We start from the raw sequence: 20,850 nt of genomic DNA, 5'->3' as shown, positions 1-20,850 counted from the left end.
ATTACCAAGTTGATTACTTAAATCACTTTCAAAATATTGCATGTATGTAAATTGCAAATAGACAACTAGCTACACTGAATAACCTCATGATATAAATATGTGAGTATCTAAGTCACGGATCTACAACACGTAGTCCGAGGATAATCCTAATACATTAATACCTCTCGAAACTAAAACAAGACATAGTCAAATCAATGTGGCATGGACAACTCCCATGCTCACCAAATACGACAACAAGCCCAACAGAGTCTCAACAATGACAACATAATCATAAAGATAGTAAAGCAGATCAGCATCCAAACATAATCCAATCATAATCATCATAAGCAGTATATATCTAACTCAGCTCCGATCTCCTGCCACCCGAGGTCTCAACCCCCGAGTTACCTGAACCTGAAATATGTGCCCCAAACGTGGGGTGAGATCTCTAAAGAAAAATCTCAGTAAGGCAAGGGGTCCTCAAGGATTTCTCCATCCCAAGCTCACTTACATGTGCAATATAAGTTCAAAAGCAGTAATATCATATAAGTTCCAAAATCAGTGCAATGAGCATATCAGCATGTCATGTGTGTTAACTATTCTACTGATCAAAGGAAGCGTAGGTTGTACATACGTCTACAACCCACAATAGTACACGCCAATGTCGTACCTGCCCATAGGAACTTAATACCGTCTAGGCGAACACCACATACATATCATAGGCATTTGCACTTAGCAGCTCAAAAACATTTCAATAAATCAATACATGAAAACACATCATGCATATAAACCATCCCCCCATGGGGTATGGTGGAACCAACAATGGCTAAACCGAGGACACGAAAGCTTACCTTGCAAGCTAACTATCCAAGCCAAGAGGCCACACAAGCTCAAAGTCCACAAACAGCAGAATCACAATCTGTTTTAGACCAATAATCATATCAATAATCATACTCTACAAGCATATGACATAAAGACAACGCCTTTCCTTTACGTTTCATGTCTTTAGGCTTCTCACAAAGCCACAAGCCCTTAATCACTTGATTCTGACTTAGTTTAATTATTACAGAAGTCCACATTGACCAAACATAGGTCCCCAAACCCAAAATCTCATTCTGTATGAACAGTACCGTTACTGTCCTCGGAAACCCAGAATATCCGGATATATGTCAGGGCAATATCCGGATATCAATATCCGGATATCATATCTGGATATCTCAAGACCCCATATCCGGATATTTTACGACAGAGTGCAGTTTCTGCATTTTGCGAGATATCCCTCCAAAGGTTTGGTTTTTAACCCATCAAAACGTCCAAGCATTTATTTTTATAGGCTTTTAGGTCCAGTGATCAAGTTAGTTATTTAAACAACTCATTAAACATGCCAAGACTCCACTTTTAGCTAAAGAAACTCATGATCAAAGGTGGTGGAGCTTACCCAAGCTTAAAACAGAACAAAGGCAGTGATTTGAAGCTCCCAATGCCACTCCGCAGAGCAGCAACCAAGGGACCATGAAAAAACACTTCAAGGTTGGTCCTTTCTCTACCAAGAATGCTTTACGAAGCTACACCAACCCAAGGAATGGCTTCCCACTTCACCAAACTAAAGGTCAGCACCTAGAATGCTCAGAAACAGACCTACAAGTCCCTAAGAGCACACTCTCCCAATGCTTACCACAAGCCTACTCCATGATCTAGAAGGGTTTTCATGGAGGAAATGTTGTGTCTTTGGTGGAAAATGAAGGAAAACACAAGTTTTCAGAAGAGATGAGGGGTGGCAGCAGCCAAGGCACGTTGGAATTATGAGAGATCCACCTAGGGTTCAGTGTAATGCTCTATTTATAGCCGATTTAAGTTTAATCACATTGTATTAGTGCTAATAGCTATGCTTAGAATTTTAATCCCAAACTTAGGATTCTGAACCTACTCATTTTTCTAAGATTTGTCATATTTTTATTTTATTTTTTGCAGCACCTTTCCGGTACGCGCTTTTACTTAGCTAGTATCAGTTCTGGCACCAGTTCTCATTATTTTGACCTGAAACTTGTTATGCCAGTCCTATATATTTTTCTAGTGACATATGCATACTTTTCATAATTTTCCGGGATACTTCATCGGTACGCATTTATACCGTGGAGCAGAACCGGTATCTACAATTTTCGTCAGAAAAGCGACTTTCAACATTATTAATCACTTACTATAATTATTTAAGCCTTCTCATAATTATTAAGGGCAATTAAGGAATTATTTCCTAATTCTCATATTTATTTAATTAATTTCCTAACTTAACGATGCGGGTTCTTACATTTTGTACACAAAGAAAAATAAAGATGGAGATATAATGATCGTGTGCCTCTATGTGGACGATATGATCTTCACAGGAAATAATTCAAGTATGTTTGTTGAATTTAAGAAAGCTATGACTAAAGAATTTGAAAAGACAGATATTGGAGAGATGTCTTACTTTCTTGGAGTTTAGGTGAAACAAATGGAGGAAGGGATTTTCATATCACAGAAAAAATATGCAGAAGATATTTTGGGAAAGTTCATAATGCAAAATTATAAGTCAGTCTCCACACCAATAAAAGCAGGGATGAAGCTCAAAGTTGATTCAGATAGAGCCAATAAATTCTACACTATACAAAAGCCAGGTTAGAAGCTTAAGGTATTTGACTTTTACTCGACCAGATATTATATTTGCAGTTGGTTTAGTTAGCAGATACATGGAGCAGCCAAAGCAAGATCACTTCAGTATAGCAAAGAGAATTTTGAGATACATCAAAGGAACTGTTGATCATAGCTTATTTTATACACATTCTGAAGAGTCAAATTAATTGGCTATTCAGATAGTGATTATGGCGGAGATGTAGAAGATCAGAAAAGCGCATCAGGATATGCATTTCACATTGGCTCTACAATATTTTCATGGTCATCAAAGAAGCAACAGACAGTCGCTCTTTCATCATGTGAAGCAGAATATATGGCTGCAACAGCATGCATATGTCAAGCAATTTGGCTAAAGAATATTTTGAATGAGTTGCATCAGGAGCAAGAAGGTCCAATCAACATATATGTGGATAACAAATCAGCTATATCACTTGCAAAAAATTCAATCTCCCACAGCCGAAGCAAGCACATTGACACAAAGTATCATTTTCTACGGGAGGAGATCAATTAGAACAAAGTTGTTGAGTTAGTTTACTGCAAAACAGAAGAACAACTTGCAGACATATTCACAAAGCCATTAAAGACAGATGTATTCAACAAATTCAAAGAAATGAATGGAATGCAAAGTTAAGTTTGAGGGGGAATGTTAAAATTGCAAACTTTCCTATGCACCGTTTCTAAAAAATATGTGTCATTGTATTGTAGTTGTCCTTGTACTAGTGTTATTGTATTATTCTATTGTTGTCCTTGTAATACTCTTCTACCACTTAAACTTGGGTGTACAGCCATGTGGCTTAATTGTTGTCCTAGTAATCGGTTAATGATGAGTCATAGTAATAGATGTCATGAAATAGATAGATGAAGACAAAAAAATGAAAAGGTGGAATAGTTTCTGTTTCGGTGGCTGATCTCTTATATATAACATATGTGTGTAATATGAATGATATGTGAATAAAAAATTAAAATTGCTCAAATAAAAATAAAGACGAGTCGTAACACTGTTGAAGAGACAAAGAGAAAAGTGGTTGTGTGAAAGTTTCTTTTATAATATTAGTACAACCTTCGCTTTTGTTATTCTTATTTTTCATTAAATTTCCAACAATACGCGCTTGCGCTTATTACATTGGGTTTTCAAATTCTCTGCTCAGAATTCAAAGCCATCAGCTTCTGTTGTGTTTGAGACAAAGAACGATTCTGGTAAGCACTGCATTTACTCAATCTCTTAATTCCCTTTGTCTTTGTTGTACTATATACTTTCATGAACCAGCCACGAGCTTTTTTTTTATGGCTTGCATTTTTTATTAGATTCTATCTTCTAAATTGGTATTCACCGTTGTTCTGAAATTCATTTTAGAGATACAATACTATGGGGTTAATGCTAATTGAGTGTAGGTCATTGTGGAATATTTTTACTGAATCTTTATTCCCAATGAACCAGTGAAAACACTTGGTATATGAATGGATCAAAGTTTTGACTATGAAGTAATTGATAAGCTGCTTGACTATAGGAACTTTAGTTTATATTGAATGGGTCGTTGAGGTAAAAGGTTTTTGTTCTATGACTTATGTCATTCTCTTTCACTGTCTTCTGGAGTGCACTGATATTAATATTATACACAACATATTCCATGGGTAAAGGTGCATGCATCTTGCTGATAGTTTCATTATCTTCTGTTGTTGTTATTAATTCAGAGTCAAGAAGATTAAATGTCTTATATATGAATTATTTACTCACTTCATTTCATTTATTTTTGTTTTCTTATGCCTGAGAAGAAATGGTGATTGTTCTGGTTATTGGTTGATGGGGACGAGAACACGCACTTTGTTATGCCTTGCAATGATCACCATCCTGTGATGGTGTATTTTGTGCCCCAGGCAACGTTGGAATTTCTAGCTCAGTAAATGCTGCTTGCATTTCAGACCTTGATGTTTATGATAGAGCAACATAAGTGGGGGGTGGGACTACTTGTTTGAGGACCCGAGGCTCTACTTGTTTCGGGTCTTGCAAATGGATTAATTAAGGTGGGAATCCCAACTTTTGGCCCTCCGGGGCGCTTAAGCCCCCTGCTACCCAAAATTTCTGTTTGAAAAGCGAGCTTAAGCCCCCTGCAATAGAGAATTTCTCCACGCACAGGTCCTACAGGGTGCTTAAGCCCTCTTGGGAGCGCTGAAGCCTCCTTTTGGGCGCTTAAGCTCCCTCCGATGGCTAAATTCTCGAAGACTTTTTGCCTTAGGGCGCTTAAGCTCCCTCATGAGCACTTAAGCGCCCTCCACCTGTGCAAAACACTAATTCCTCTATTTTCATGTATTTCTCATGGGGACTTTCTCTCCAATGCCATTACACCCAACAAACTTTGCATAATCATTAGACAATCCCAATATGGTAAAAGCATAATATATCATTAGATCAATGTTTCAAATAATCATATACAATAATGTTCTTCAAAATAAATACATTTCAAGGAACTTAGTATACCATATGATTAAAGTCCTTATCTAGATACATAAGAGCTATACAAAATACCAATGATCATCTCCTAAGTCCAACATGTAGACATATATCAATGATGCTTCCAAAATGTCCTATAAATGGGAACTACCAAATGAAATGCATAACCAAAAGAATTCAGCATCATCATGTATCAATCTAGCTCAAGTATGGCCACTTGCCACCAGAGGCTCCTGCAACATCTGTACCTGAAAGGGGTCCCCACAACACGAGATGAGATATACGAATATACTTCAGTAAACCAGGGGTCTTTGGAGTATTTCTCCCCCATTGTTCACTCACAGTATAATAGCAATAACAGTAAATAATGCAACACATACATATCCATGCAGTGTGTAAAACATCTCCAGGAGACATCCCTCGGCTCCTTTTCCATCCTAAGGAAACTTAAATGCAAATATTCCTACTGGCCAGCTAAACTACCAAGTAAGCATTACGCAACATCTTGCAACTTACGCCACGCTCAAGCTTGACCGTCTTGCATGGTTTTACCCATACTCCGGATTTACCATCTTGTGCAGAAAATACAACACATGCACATACATATAACAAGCCATTATACCACTCTATTGCATTTACATACACTTCAACAACAACCACTACCTATTCAGGGCTTGGTGGAACAATAAAGGGATCAATTCCCAATGCCCGAAGTCTTACCTCAATTAGCTTCCAATTCAACCTTTGTTCACCACCAAAAATGCAATCAATCAAGCTTTATGGTCAATCTACACTCTTAAAAATACACACCAATTCAAGGGGCTACTGAAGCTCCATAACTTCCACTAATGCTTGGTCACTCAATGTTGGTCCACATGCTTCAATCCTAACCACAACATGGATACAATCAATCGTCTAATCAATCAATGGCTTGGAATGCAAGAAAACTCAATAACCAAGCATGAATTCATGAAAATATCATAGTATGCCCAAATGACCATTTAAACTCATTTGTACTGATTATTTCTCATCCTTAACAACATTTACAAAGGAACTAAGCCTCAATCCAACTCAAACTCATGCAACCCACAAAATACTATTCATCATCTTCTCCCATTTTAAGATCTCCATGAAAATAGCTTTAAGGAGTGGAAACTTACCATAAAAGAACACCCAACCAAGGAATGAGTGTCCCCTAAACTCCCATAGAAGGAAGTGCCCTTAACCTCTTCCAATCTTCAAGATTTTTGAATTCTTGGGAGGGAAGGATCTCTCTCCACCAAGCTTCCCACTCAAAACTAAACTAGGATTTGTAATGAGGAAATGATTCTCTACATTTTTTGCTTTGAAACCGATGATTTTCGTTGAGGAATGAGGAAGCTAGGGTTTGGGCTTTCAAAATGGATTCTCCCCTTCTCTCCCTTGCTTGTCCATTGAAGAAGAAGAAGAAATGGGGTGAGTTGTAATGTTTTACAACATAACATAGTTAAGTTATTTCCACAGGGTAAAAGCTTATATATCGGGTGAGCTTCATTCACTTTCATACTTTACCTAATTGTCTGAAATATTTTTATACTTATATTTTTAACTTTACTTTTACATTCTGGGTCATTTTTATTTATTTTTTGGTAAATACATTCTAGGTTATTTTACCTACACACATTTTTATCCTAAAATAAAGTCTGACTGACTGCACTTTTAACCTCAAAATGACCTCAATTTATTTAATTAGGCCCTTTTTACTTAATTCAACCCAATATTGCATGATTAAATATTTAATTCATGCTATTTTCTAAATATTTAGGTAGGGATATTATACAAAACCAATTAAAGAAAAAAAGATTATTTAAAAAATTAAAGAGAAAATGTATTGAAGTATTATTAGGATTGAGTTAATAAAATATTATGTAAAATTTCTAACCAAAAAATTATTATGTAAAATAAAAACATTAAAGAATGAAATGAGTCTCTTTATCATACATTATTAGTATGATTTAGTTAAACTGAAACCAAATTTTAACCAAATGTTCTATTTAAATATTTTTTTTTTTGATAACATCTATTTAAATATTTTAGTTATAGGCTTTTAGCGAACTTACTTTATAATTTAAATATAAATTGAATAATTATCTATTAAAAATACTGAATTGAAACAAATAATACAACCCGCGCGCCTAACCTAATATAACAAATTGTCTCAGAAAAGTATATTCTGGAGTTGAAGAGACAAACATCATAGATACAAACGAGCACGAGGTTATAGAAATTCAGATTATGAATGACCTGAGTGGAGACCCATGACGGGGGATGTAGTGGCCACTTAGTGCAGGTGAATCATGAGAGATAGGCTCAGTAATCTATAGAAGAACACAAACAAGAAATCTCTAATTCATTATTTTTATATATAATCATATTGCACTTATTATTAAAATTCAGGAGAGAAAGTTTTCTTGTATTTGTAGCCTTGCCGTCTCACGGATTAGTCAAATAATAATCAGAAAAATATTTGTACAATTAATACAGATAAATTATTTGCATTTACTTCTAAAATGACGTCGTTTTGGGATTAAAAGATTAAAAATTATAATTATAAAGACTATAATAACTCTGAAATAAATTAAAATTATAAAAATACCATAATTTTCACCTCAAAATGACGTCATATTTGACTTACTGCAGATAACTTATCTGCAATGACTGCAGAAAAATGAACCCAATAATAATTAATGAAAAAATCTAAGAAAAAATATTTTTGATGATAACCTATGAAGCACCGACACTTCAAAAATCTTGATGTGTCGTGTCCGACACTTCCCGACACTCTCCGACATTCCGACACTTCCCGACACTCCAACACGCATTGTAGAGACTCAAAAAAAGATTCAAAGGTTGCGTTGCATTGTATTTTTAGTTCCAACTATTAGATTCGTTATATTACGATTACCATTTTATTGAGTTTAATATAAATATTCGGGATATCTTATATTTCTTTGCAAAATTGATGGGTATTATAAGTTTAACTTTATTTATTTGTTAAATTATTGAATATTAAATATAATATACACTATATAAATTAAAAATATTATGTAATATCAAAACGTGTCCCTAACGTGTCAAAATCTAACATTTTTTGGAATTAACGTGTCGGAGTGTCGTATCGTGTCGTGTCTCGTGTCTCGTGTCAGTATCGGTGCTACACAGATGATAACACAAATTTATTCCGTTAGATAAAGATATATTAAAATGTTGTATTTTTATATTACATTTCTAACACTCATTATGATTAATAATAATAAAATTTGTTTTTTTAAGGAGATAAAATTTGTTTTTTTAAGGAGATAAAATTTGTTTTTAATATTTTTAACTGAAAAATAATTAGTTTTTTCTGACCAATAATTGTTACATTGTAAACATTAATGAAGAAAATGAACACATGCTTCTCTAAAAAAATGTGTTCATATTTTTGCATTATTTTCCATTAGTTAAGACCAGTGTTGTAAAACCTGGTCGGGTCGACTCAGAACCTGGTGACCCGGTCACCAAATCGGTTCGGGTCAAGCATTGGATCGATCATGCATCGACCCAGTCAAATCCGATCAAAACCCAGCCAAACCCGGTCAAAATCGGTGACTCGGTGACCCAGTGACCCGGTCGGGTCATGCTTTTAAAAAAAAAAATCAAAAAATTAAAATTGTTTCACCTTGTCAAAAAAATATAGAACTCATTTTAATACTTTTTTTGTAATTTTATTTGCTAGTATACTCTTCTACAATGACCTCAAATTTCAGCTTCCAATACTGAAGCAATTTGCGGAATAATAAATTAAGAGATTGTGACATATGGCATTTTTAATGTAGTTGAATTTGAAAAATATGAATTCAATGTCATTAAGAGGTATGTTTATGCGGATTATGAGTTGCAATTTAAATTGACATAGTAATAGTATGTATTTTTATTTATTTATGCTTCATGTTTTTGAGCTTATTTAATGAACCTTATTTAATTCATTTTAGATAAGGAAAATATAATTGAATTTATATCTTCATATTTATATATATTTTATATATCTATATATATCCGGGTCAACCGGTCCGATCAGTGACCCAGTAACCCAATGCCCAGACCGGGTCAATGCCCGAGCCGAGTTTAATAACATTGGTTAAGACATTATTACGTTGCGTGCATGATTTGTATGCTCTGTGCACGCGATATAAATGGTTAAATATCAATGTTTAATACTAAAAAGAAAAAATATCAATGTTAAACTCCACCGATTATTCAATCAAAAAAATAAAATAAACGACAAACCGAAGGCATCTTTTTGAGCGATCATCGAAACGTAATCCAAATTAGATCTAGTCAGCATCTTTTTATTTTTACTTTTTACTCTTTGTCCTTTAATCCCTCTCTTTGTCTCATTCTCATGCCATTAAGGTTGGTTTGGAAATAAAATAATATATTCATTGTTTGGTGGACATATATAATATGATACTTTTTTTCTTATTCTGTCTTATCTATCATACAAGATATACTTATTCCAAAAAAAGTTTATCACTCTTAGAACCAATTTAATCATCATTGATTTTCGTCAATCTAACGGTTATAATTATTGGAAATTAATAATTAATTAATAAGTATGACACAATAAATGTTATTAATTTCTAATAAATTATAACCGTTAGATTGACCGAAATCAATGAAGATTAAATTCCTTATAAGAGTGCTAAACTTTTTTATGGTAAATAGATTTGTTCCCCTTATCCATAACCTAATAAATATTCTAAGAAAGCTTGAATTACAAATCATATATGATAAGATAAAGTATTCTTCTTCTAGAAATTTCCTAAGATTTAGTCATACATACGGGTGTTCACGATATATATCGGTGTTCGCGATCTGAATTGAATCAATTTTAAAGCAAAAACTATCTGCTTTAACCCATTTAGTTTGATTATTTAATCATTCATTCGGTTTGAATTTTTTTTTTTAAATCTGATCCAATCCAATTTTATTCGATTTAGATTAAACCAGTTTTAGTTTTTCGAAAAGTAAAATTTCAACCATACAAATCACTAGTTATATCAAAATAAAGCCATACAAAGTTACAAACCATTGGAAAATTTAAGTCTTAAAACTCATAAAGAGTTAAAAGAAAGTAATAAATAATAAAATACTAAAGTAAGGTACTTTAATATCAATAACATTCAAGATTCCAAGCTTACAAAATAATAAGATTCCAAGTCACAATATTTCTCTTACATATTTCACTCTTTCAAAAATAATATATACATAATAAATTGGATCGGTTTGAATTGAATCAATTTTCACTAGCCAAACTGAAAATCCATCGAATCCAATTAAAATATGAGATTTTTTTTTTGGTTTTTGGATAATTCGATTATCGGTTTTTCGTTTCGGTCACCGCGGTTTGAATCGGTTTGGATAGGTTGATAAGCAACCCTAGTAATATTGTAAGAACCCGCACCGCTAAGTAATTAATTAAATAATATTATCAATGTCGGAGCATGGATTTAATAAAGATTATGTATAATTATGGTAAGATAATTATTTAGACAGTCGAATAATGCTTAAGTCGCTTTTATGATGAAAAGTGAAAATATCAGTTTTGCTTCGCGGTATAAATACATACCAGTGAAGTGTTTCAAAAAATTGTAATAAAAATATGATAATTCCTAGAAAAATATCTAGGTTAAGAATATAAAATTTTAGAGTTAAACGAAGAACAAAACTAATCAAACGAATATTGTTAGTTTTAGTGGATGCACTTATAAATAGCTAAATGGCACACAACCCTAGGGCATTTTCTGAAATCTATATGTTCTCTACTTTGTGCTCTTGGGTTCCTCTTCAAGAACCCCTCAAGACACCATTTTTCTTCATTTTTCCATCACTCTCATTGTAACACCCTGTGTATACACGGTAATGTTATCATATTATCGTATTAAGCTGCGCTTAATTAAAAATTGCGGAATATCTTTTTCTTTTCCAATTATGACGTCATTATACTTAGCCAAGTTGATTACATAATCAATTTCATGAAATCAATGCTTGTATGTAAATTGCAAGACAACTAACTGAAATACCTCAATATAAAATGTAAAGTGAGTATCTAAGTCACGGCATTACATCACGTAATCCGGACAATATCCTGATACATTAGTACAACTCTAATTAAAACAAGACATAACAAGTTTACGTGGCATAGACAATCCCCATGCTCACCAAATCAACAGCATAAACGACAGAGTCTCAACAAGATAATCCAAAATCATAACATAAAGCTAAAAGCATAAAAGCAGCAAGCATATCCAGCATCCAACATGTCAGCATATAATATCATTAATATCTAACTCAGCTCTGGCCTCAACCCCCACATTACCTGATCCTGAAATAAGCATTCCTCAAACGTGGGGTGAGATCTCTAAACTAGAAATCTCAGTAAAAAAAGGGGTCCTCAAGGATCTTCCACCCCAAGCTCACTTACATGTGCAATATAAGTTCTAAAAGCATTTATATCAATATAAGTTCCAAAACTATGCAGTGGAACAGATATTCATGCCATGTATGTTTAATACTATTCTACTGGCCAGAGAAATGCAGGAATACTTCTATACCTACATGTAGTACAAGGAACACCGCTTGCACCTCACCCACAGCCTCACCATCTTGTATGTACCACATACTCAGGCTTACCGCATAGGTGGAACACCACATGCATATCATAAAGGCACTAGCATATAACAGCTCAACGACATTTCCAAAACATCAAAAGCATGTAACACAACTTGCATATAACCATACCCCCATAGGACATGGTGGAACCACAACATGGCTAAACCGAGGACACGAAAGCTTACCTTGCAAACTAGCTATCCAAGCCAAGAGTCCACAATCTCAAAGCCCAAACACAGCAGTATCACAATATGTTATGGACCAATAATACATCATTAATCAAACTCTACAAGCATACACTTAAAGACAATGTCTTACCTTTACGTTTTACCTCTTAAGGCTTCTAACCAAGCCACAAGCCCTTAATCACATGATTCTGACTTAGTTCATTAATTACAAAAGTTCAACTTCATCAATCTAGGGTCTACAAACCCCCAATAGCCTACTGTACACACAGTACAGCTACTGTTCTACGAAATCCCAGAATATCCGGATATTCCTCGGGAACATATCTGGATGTCCAATATCCGGATATCCATCTGGCAATATCCGAATATCCAGATTCCCATATCCGGATATCAATACCCGGATACACATATTCGGATATCAATATCCGGATATTTCACGAGCAAATATTCGGATATTTCGCGACAGAATGCAGTTCTGCATTTTGCGAAGATATCCCTCCAAGGTTCCATTTTTAACACTTCCAGAAGCTTAAACATTCATCTTAAGGTCCATTTAGGCTCCACTATCAGTTGGTTACATGTTTAACTCATTTTCATGCAAAGACATCAACTTTAACTCCTTAAACTCATGAACAAAGGTTGGTGACACTTACCAAAGCCCAAAACAGAGGAAGAATAGCTCTTGGAGCTCACAAATCAGATGCTAAGGTGTTGTCCCTCAAGGTGCACGAAAATAGCAACACAAAGGTTGGCCCTTTAACACAAAAGGTCACCACTTCGACCTCCAAAAGCCAAAACAAAGCTCCTCCCAACCCAGAACTCCCAAGTCAGCTCCCAAACAGCCAAGAACAGTGGTTGGACACCCTTCAAGAGCTACTCCTCACCCTTACCAAACCCAAGCACACTCACTCAAGGTGTTTATGAAGAAGAAACCATGAAAAACAAGGGAGAAATGGCTCCAAGACTCTCAAAGAAGAAGAAATCAGAAATGAAACAGTGCCAAGGTGCACTCAGCCGCTCAAGTCACGTAGGAGTAGTGGTTCTAGGGTTTTGTGCCCAATGATTAGAGTATATATAGGCACTTAAGCATTAAACACACAATATTAACTTAATTGGCTACGCTTAGCATTTGAATCCCAAACTTTGGATTCATAACCTACTTAATTTTACAAGAATTATCATATTTTTCTTATAATTTTCGGAGCACCTTTCTGGTACGCTCTTTTCATAGCCAGTATCAGTTTCTGGCACCAGTTCTCATTATTTTGACTTGAAACTCGTTTTACAAGTCCTACATATTATTCTAGTAATTATCATGCACTCATTATAATTTTCTGGGATACTTTTTTGGTACGCATTTATACCGACTAGCAGAATCGGTATCTGTACTTTTCTTCCGATCGAAAAGCGACTTTCAGCATTCTTAATCACTTATCATAATTATTAAAACCTTTTAATAATTATTAGGGTCAATTATGGAATTATTTCCTATTTTCACATAATTAATTACTTAATTTCCTTAATTAACGGTGCGGGTTCTTACATTCACCCCACCTTTTTAGGATTTTGTCCTCAAAATCAGAAAACATACATGTCTCGAAACTCGGGGTACTGCCGGAGAAGCTCGTCCTCACGCTCCAAAGTACACTCCTCATGAGTTCTTCCGGTCCATTGCACTTTGACCATTGGAATGATCTTGCTCCTCAGCTGCTTCTCGCCACGATCGAGAATCTTGAGTGGTCCAACGGGAGTCTTTAAGTTCTCCTGAACCTCCACATCATCAGGTTGTACCACATGCGACAGATCTGCTATGTACTTCCGAAGCTGAGACACGTGAAACACGTCGTGGATGTTGGCCAAGTTCGGAGGCAATGCAAGCCGGTAGGCAACTGGTCCTACTCTACCAATGATCTGGTATGGCCTAATATATCGCGGGCTCAGCTTCCTCACTCCGAGTGCCCGACCAACACCGGCGACAGGTGAAAGTCTCACAAACACGTGCTCACCCTCACTGAACTCCAGTGGACGATGCTTCACATCATGGTAGCTCTTCTGGCGATTCTGCGTCTGCTTCAACTTTTCTCTGATCATCTATATCTGTTGGGTGGTATCTTGGACAAAGTCCAAACCAAAAAGCTCCTTGTCCCCAACCTCAGACTAACAAGTAGGAGTTCGACACCTCCTACCGTATAGTGCTTCGTAGGGCGCCATGCCCAGGCTAGCATGAAAGCTGTTGTTGTAAGAAAACTCAACCAACGGAAGGTACCTATCTCATGCCGAGCCCTGCTCCAACGTGCAAGCTCGCAACATGTCCTCCAAGGTCTGGATGGTCCTCTCAGTTTGTCCATCAGTCTGAGGGTGATAGGCGGTACTCAATCTCAACTGCGTACCAAAAGCCTCCTGCAGCGCCTCCCAAAATCGAGATGTGAACTTCGGGTCTCTATCACTGATGATACTCTCGGGCACCCCGTGAAGCCTCACAATCTCGCGAACATAAAGCTTGGCCAACTTCTCTGTAGTGAAGCTCACCTTCACTGGAAGAAAATGGGCAGACTTCGTCAGTCTGTCCACAATGACCAAGATAGAGTCACAACCTGCCTGAGTCTTCGATAATTCCACCATGAAGTCCATGGAAATACCTTCCCACTTGGACTGTGGTACTTCAAGAGGTTGAAGTTCACCAGACGGCCTCTGATGTTCGATCTTCACCTTCTGGCAAACCAAACACTTGGAAACAAAGACAACAACATCTTTCTTCATGCCCGGCCACCAGAAGTTCTTCTTCACGTCTTGATACATCTTAGTCGCACCAGGGTGGATAGAAAACTGACCCTTATGGCCCTCTGCCATAACCTCTTCGGTCAACGGACCTCGAGGAACAACGATCCTTTGTTGAAACAAAAGAAGTCCATCATCATTCTAAGACACACCGTCTTGGTTCTTCACGTAATCCAGACACTCTCTCTGAACTTGTGCCTCTTTGATCTTTTCTAACAGCTCATTCACAACATATGTTGCTTCCAGCTCGAGAAGTACACCCTCACCCGGAAAGGTCACTGCTAGGTTTCGGAACTTCTCAATCACATCAAAGTTACCAAGTAACAAACTGGATGAGCTCCCGGGTTTCCGGCTCAGAGCATCAGCTACCACATTGGCCTTGCCGGGATGGTACTTCAACTCAAATTCGTAATCCTTTATGAACTCCATCCATCTTCTCTGCCTCATGTTCAGCTATTTCTGGTCGAAAAGATACTTCAAACTCTTGTGGTCACTGAACACCACGAACTTCAAACCAAAAAGATAATGCCTCCAAATCTTGAAAGCAAACACAATCGCAGCCAACTCCAAGTCATGAGTAGGGTAGTTCTCCTCATGAGGTTTCAGCTGCCTCAAAGCATAGGCAATCACTTTGCCCAACTGCATCAACACACAACCTAGCCCCTTCCCGGAGGCGTCGGTGTAAAGCTCAATCTCAAGCGCAGGATCAGGAAGGACCAACACCGGAGCAGTAGTCAGTTTCTCCTTCAACTCCTGAAAGCATTCCTCACACTCGTGAGTCCAGACAAATGGAGTCTCCTTCCGAGTAAGGCGAGTCAAAGGGAGAACCATCGTGGAGAAACCCTTGATGAACCTCCGATAGTAACCTGCCAAACCCAGAAAGCTCCTCACTTCCGTAACTGTCTTGGGCCTCTCCCAATCCAGTACAGCCTCGATCTTGTTCGGATCCACTGCAACTCCTTCAGAACAAATAACATGCCCATGAAACTTCACAGACTTGAGCCAAAACTCACACTTTGAAGGGTTCACATACAGTTTCTTCTCCTTCAGCACTTGCAGAACAATCCTCAAATGTTCCACATGTTCCTCCTCCGTCTTGGAGTAAATCAAAATATCGTTAATGGAGACGATCACAAAGTGATCCAGGTACGGCTGGAAAATCCGATTCATGTAATTCATGAACACAGCAGGTGCATTGGTGAGTCCAAACGGAATCACCAAATACTCATAGTGACCGTATCTCGAACGAAATACGGTCTTAGGGACACCCTCCGGCTTCACCCGAATCTGCTGGTATCCGAATCGGAGATCAATCTTAGAATACACGCAAGCACCCCTGAGCTGATCCAACAGATCATCAATCCGAGGAAGGGGATACTTGTTGTTGATCGTCACCTTGTTCAGCTGCCTGTAGTCGGTGCACAATCGCATTGTCCCGTCCTTCTTCTTCACAAAGATGATCGGTGCTCCCCAAGGAGACACACTCGGTCGGATGAAATCTTTCGCTGAAAGATCCTCAATATACTTCTTCAGCTCTGCCAGCTCCGGTGGCAACATCCGGTATGGAGCTAATGAAATAGGCCCCACACCAGGCAAAAGATCAATGGAGAACTCTATCTCCCTCTGTGGTGGAAACTCAGGAATCTCCTCAGGAAACACATCGAGGAATTCCCTCACCACAGGAATGCCAGTGATATCCTCTTATGTCCCACTCACCAAACCTCCCAACATGACGTAACCAAACGCCCCAGCTCTCAAGGCTCTCCTAGCCTACAGCAAAGAAATGTACGGCAAAGAACTAGTTGTGGAATCACACGGAGACATCACCACACGCTTGGCACAACAATCAATCAATGCACAATTCCTGGACAACCAATCCATGCCCAGAATAATTTCCAAGTTGGCCATCGACAATCCTATCAGATCTACCGAAAAGTCACGGCCATTCCACTGAAACGCTACATCGCAATGTACAGTGGTAGAATCACATATTTCTCCGGTGGCGGTGGTCACTCGCAACGGTGGAGAAAGTACAGACATGGGCAACTCAAGCCCCACAGCAATCGGGGTAGCAACAAAGGAATGCGTGGCCCCAGAGTCAAACAAGACATCCACACAAGTACCACCAATGGTAACAGTACCTCTAACAAGGTTCGGAGCTCGATCCGACTACTGACGATCCAGGGTATAAACACGCCTAGTAGACGGTGGCACTGCCGGTGCCGAAGTAGGTGGAAGGGGAACCATCTGTAGCGGCACTGCCTGAACTGTAGCCGCTCTCGCCGTCGCCGACGGACAATCTCTGGAGAAGTGGCCCTCCTTGCCACACTGAAAACAAATCAACTGACCGGTAGAACACGGTCCAAAATGAGTCTTCCCGCATCCCGAACACCTGGGAGTAGGAGGTCGCTGCACTCCCTTGAGCAGAAGTCCTCTTGAACTGATTCGGCGCTTGCCGAGTTGCCATCTGCTTTCCTTTGCCCTTGTTCCCAAACTTCATGTCTCTCCAAGAAGTGGAACTACCAGCTACCTTCGTCGTCGTCTCAGCTACCTTGGCCCTCTTGGCCTTACTCGTGCTGTAGAAATCTTCAATATCACGACACTGCTGAACCAGTGTCCCAAAGTCTCTCGAAGCAGAACCAGCAAGGTAACAAGCAATATCCTCACTAAGTCCCCTGCGGAACTTAGCAGCCAAGAATGTAGGAGTAGGCCTCGCCATCCTGAAGTGTGAAAACTTCACCAGCTCATTGAACTTGGCCAAGTACTCGTCAACAGACAACGAGCCCTGAACCAACCTTTCAAACTCCCCTTGCTTCCTTTCCTGTGCATCGTACGGGAAATACTGACCCAGAAAAAAATCATCAAAGAATGGCCACGTCATCACACGGCCCTGCATCTCGTAGACATGAGAAATGTTTGTCCACCACTCATGGGCATCGCCCTCCAGCATATAAGTAGCGAACATCAGCTTCTGCGGATCTGAACACTGCATGACCCGAAAGATCTTGTCTAGCGCCTGAAGCCATCTTGCAGCAGCAATGGGATCATAAGACCCTTCAAAAGTAGGTGGCTTATGCTTACGGAAAGCATTCAGCCAGCGGTCAATCGCATCTCTGTCCTCAGCGGGCTCCACAAAGGGTTCCATCACCCCAACATCATGCGTAGCACTACCAATGTGACTCAGGGTCTCATCCTGAACACTAGGTGGAGGCGACGGTGGTGGCGATGGAGCTGATGGCGGTGGGAACAGACCAACAGCTGGACCAGCTCTCATCTCCTCCAACATGGTCCTCATCAAGGTCATGTTCGCCAACCGATTTGCCTCAAAAGCATCCTCTGTGTCCTTCTGGTTCGCTTCTCTAGCAGCGTCCATCATTGCCACGTTGGCCAATCTAGTGGCCTCCTGCATCTCAGCCAATGCAGTCAGAATTGGATCGGGTTGATCCTCAGCAGTCTCACGTGTTCTCCTGGATCCTACCATGACTCTGCACAAGTTACACAAATTATGAGTTGATCAGGCCCACACAATGTGATCACATATGCATCATCATAATAACAACCAACGGAGCAAACACACAAGACAGACACAACCACACATCTTAATCATTGCAATACATACAGGATTTTTCCTTGAACTGTTGCTCTGATACCATAAATTGTAAAACCCCGTGTATACCTGGTAATGTTATCATACTATCGTATTAAGCTGCGCTTAATTAAAAATTGCGGAATAACTTTTTCTTTTCCAATTATGACATCATTATACTTAGCCAAGTTGATTACTTAATCAATTTCATAAAATCAATGTATGTATGTAAATTGCAAGACAACTAAGTGAAATACCTCAATATAAAATGTAAAGTGAGTATCTAAGTCACGGCATTACATTATGTAATCCGGACAATATCCTGATACATTAGTACAACTCTAATTAAAACAAGACATAACAAGTCTAAGTGGCAAGGACAATCCCCCTGCTCACCAAATCAACAGCATAAACGACAGAGTCTCAACAAGATAATCCAAAATCATAACATGAAGCTAAAAGCATAAAAGCAGCAAGCATATCCAGCATCCAACATGTCAGCATATAATATCATCAATATCTAACTCAGCTCCGGCCTCCTGCCGCCTGGGGCCTCAACCCCCACATTACCTGATCTTGAAATAAGCATTCTCCAAACGTGGGGTGAGATCTCTAAACTAGAAATCTCAGTAAGACAAGGGGTCCTCAAGGATCTTCCACCCCAAGCTCACTTACATGTGCAATATAAGTTCTAAAAGCATTTATATCAATATAAGTTCCAAAACTATGCAATGCAACAGATATTCATGCCATGTGTGTTTAATACTATTCTACTGGTCAGAGAAATGCAGGAATACGTCTATACCTACATGTAGTACAAGGAACACCGCTTGCACCTCACCCACAGCCTCACCATCTTGTATGTACCACATACTCAGGCTTACCGTATAGGTGGAACACCACATGCATATCATAAAGGCACTAGCATATAACAGCTCAACGGCATTTCCAAAACATCAAAAGCATGTATCACAGCATGCATATAACCATACCCCCATTGGACATGGTGGAACCACAACATGGCTAAACCGAGAACACGAAAGCTTACCTTACAAGCTAGCTATCCAAGCCAAGAGTCCACAATCTCAAAGCCCAAACACAGCAGTATCACAATCTGTTATGGACCAATAATACATCATTAATCAAACTCTACAAGCATACACTTAAAGACAACGTCTTACCTTTACGTTTTACGTCTTAAGGCTTCTAACCAAGCCACAAGCCCTTAATCACATGATTCTGACTTAGTTCATTAATTACAGAAGTTCAACTTCATCAATCTAGGGTCCACAAACCCCCAATAGCCTACTGTACACACAACACAACTACTGTTCTACGAAATCCCAGAATATCCGGATATTCCTCGGGAACATATCCGGATATCCAATATCCGGATATCCATCTGGCAATATCCGGATATCAATATCCGGATATCCAGATTCCTATATACGGATATCAATATCCGGATACACATATCCGGATATCAATATCCGGATATCAATATCCGAATATTTCACGAGCAAATATCCGGATATTTCGCGACAGAATGCAGTTTCTGCATTTCGCGAAGATATCCCTCCAAGGTTCCATTTTTAACACTTCCAGAAGCTTAAACATGCATCTCAACTATCAGTTGGTTACATGTTTAACTCATTTACATGCAAAGACATCAACTTTAACTCCTTAAACTCATGAACAAAGGTTGGTGACACTTACCAAAGCCCAAAATAGAGGAAGAATAGCTCTTGGAGCTCATAAATCAGATGCTAAGGTACTGTCCCTCAAGGTGCACGAAAATAGCAACACAAAGGTTAGTCCTTTAACACAAAAGGTCACCACTTGGACCTCCAAAAGCCAAAATAAAGCTCCTCCCAAGTCAGCTCCCAAACAGCCAAGAACAGTGGCTGGACACCCTTCAAGAGCTACTCCTCACCCTTACCAAACCTAAGCACACTCACTCAAGGTGTTTATGAAGAAGAAACCATGAAGAACAAGGGAGAAATGGCTCCAAGACTCTCAAAGAAGAAGAAATCAGCAATGAAACAGTGCCAAGGTGCACTCATCCGCTCAAGTCACGTAGGAGTAGTGGTTCTAGGGTTTTGTTCCCAATGATTAGAGTATATATAGGCACTTAAGCATTAAACACACAGTATTAACTTAATTGGCTACGCTTAGCATTTGAATCCCAAACTTTGGATTCTTAACCTACTTAATTTTACAAGAATTATCATATTTTTCTTATAATTTTCGGAGAACCTTTCTGGTACTCTCTTTTCATAGCCAGTATCAGTTTCTGGCACCAGTTCTCATTATTTTGACTTGAAACTCGTTTTACAAGTCCTACATATTTTTCTAGTAATTATCATGCACTCATTATAATTTTTTGGGATACTTTTTCAGCACGCATTTATACCGACTAGCAGAACTGGTATCTGTACTTTTCTTCCGAAAAGCGACTTTTTGCATTCTTAATCACTTATCATAATTATTAAAGCCTCTTAATAATTATT

The sequence above is a fragment of the Gastrolobium bilobum genome, unplaced genomic scaffold (assembly GCF_033153095.1).
Source record: "Gastrolobium bilobum isolate Gb01-03AN ecotype WA unplaced genomic scaffold, APGP_CSIRO_Gbil_v1 utg22961, whole genome shotgun sequence".
Classification (NCBI taxonomy): Eukaryota; Viridiplantae; Streptophyta; class Magnoliopsida; order Fabales; family Fabaceae; genus Gastrolobium; species Gastrolobium bilobum.
This window is presented reverse-complemented; position numbering follows the sequence as displayed.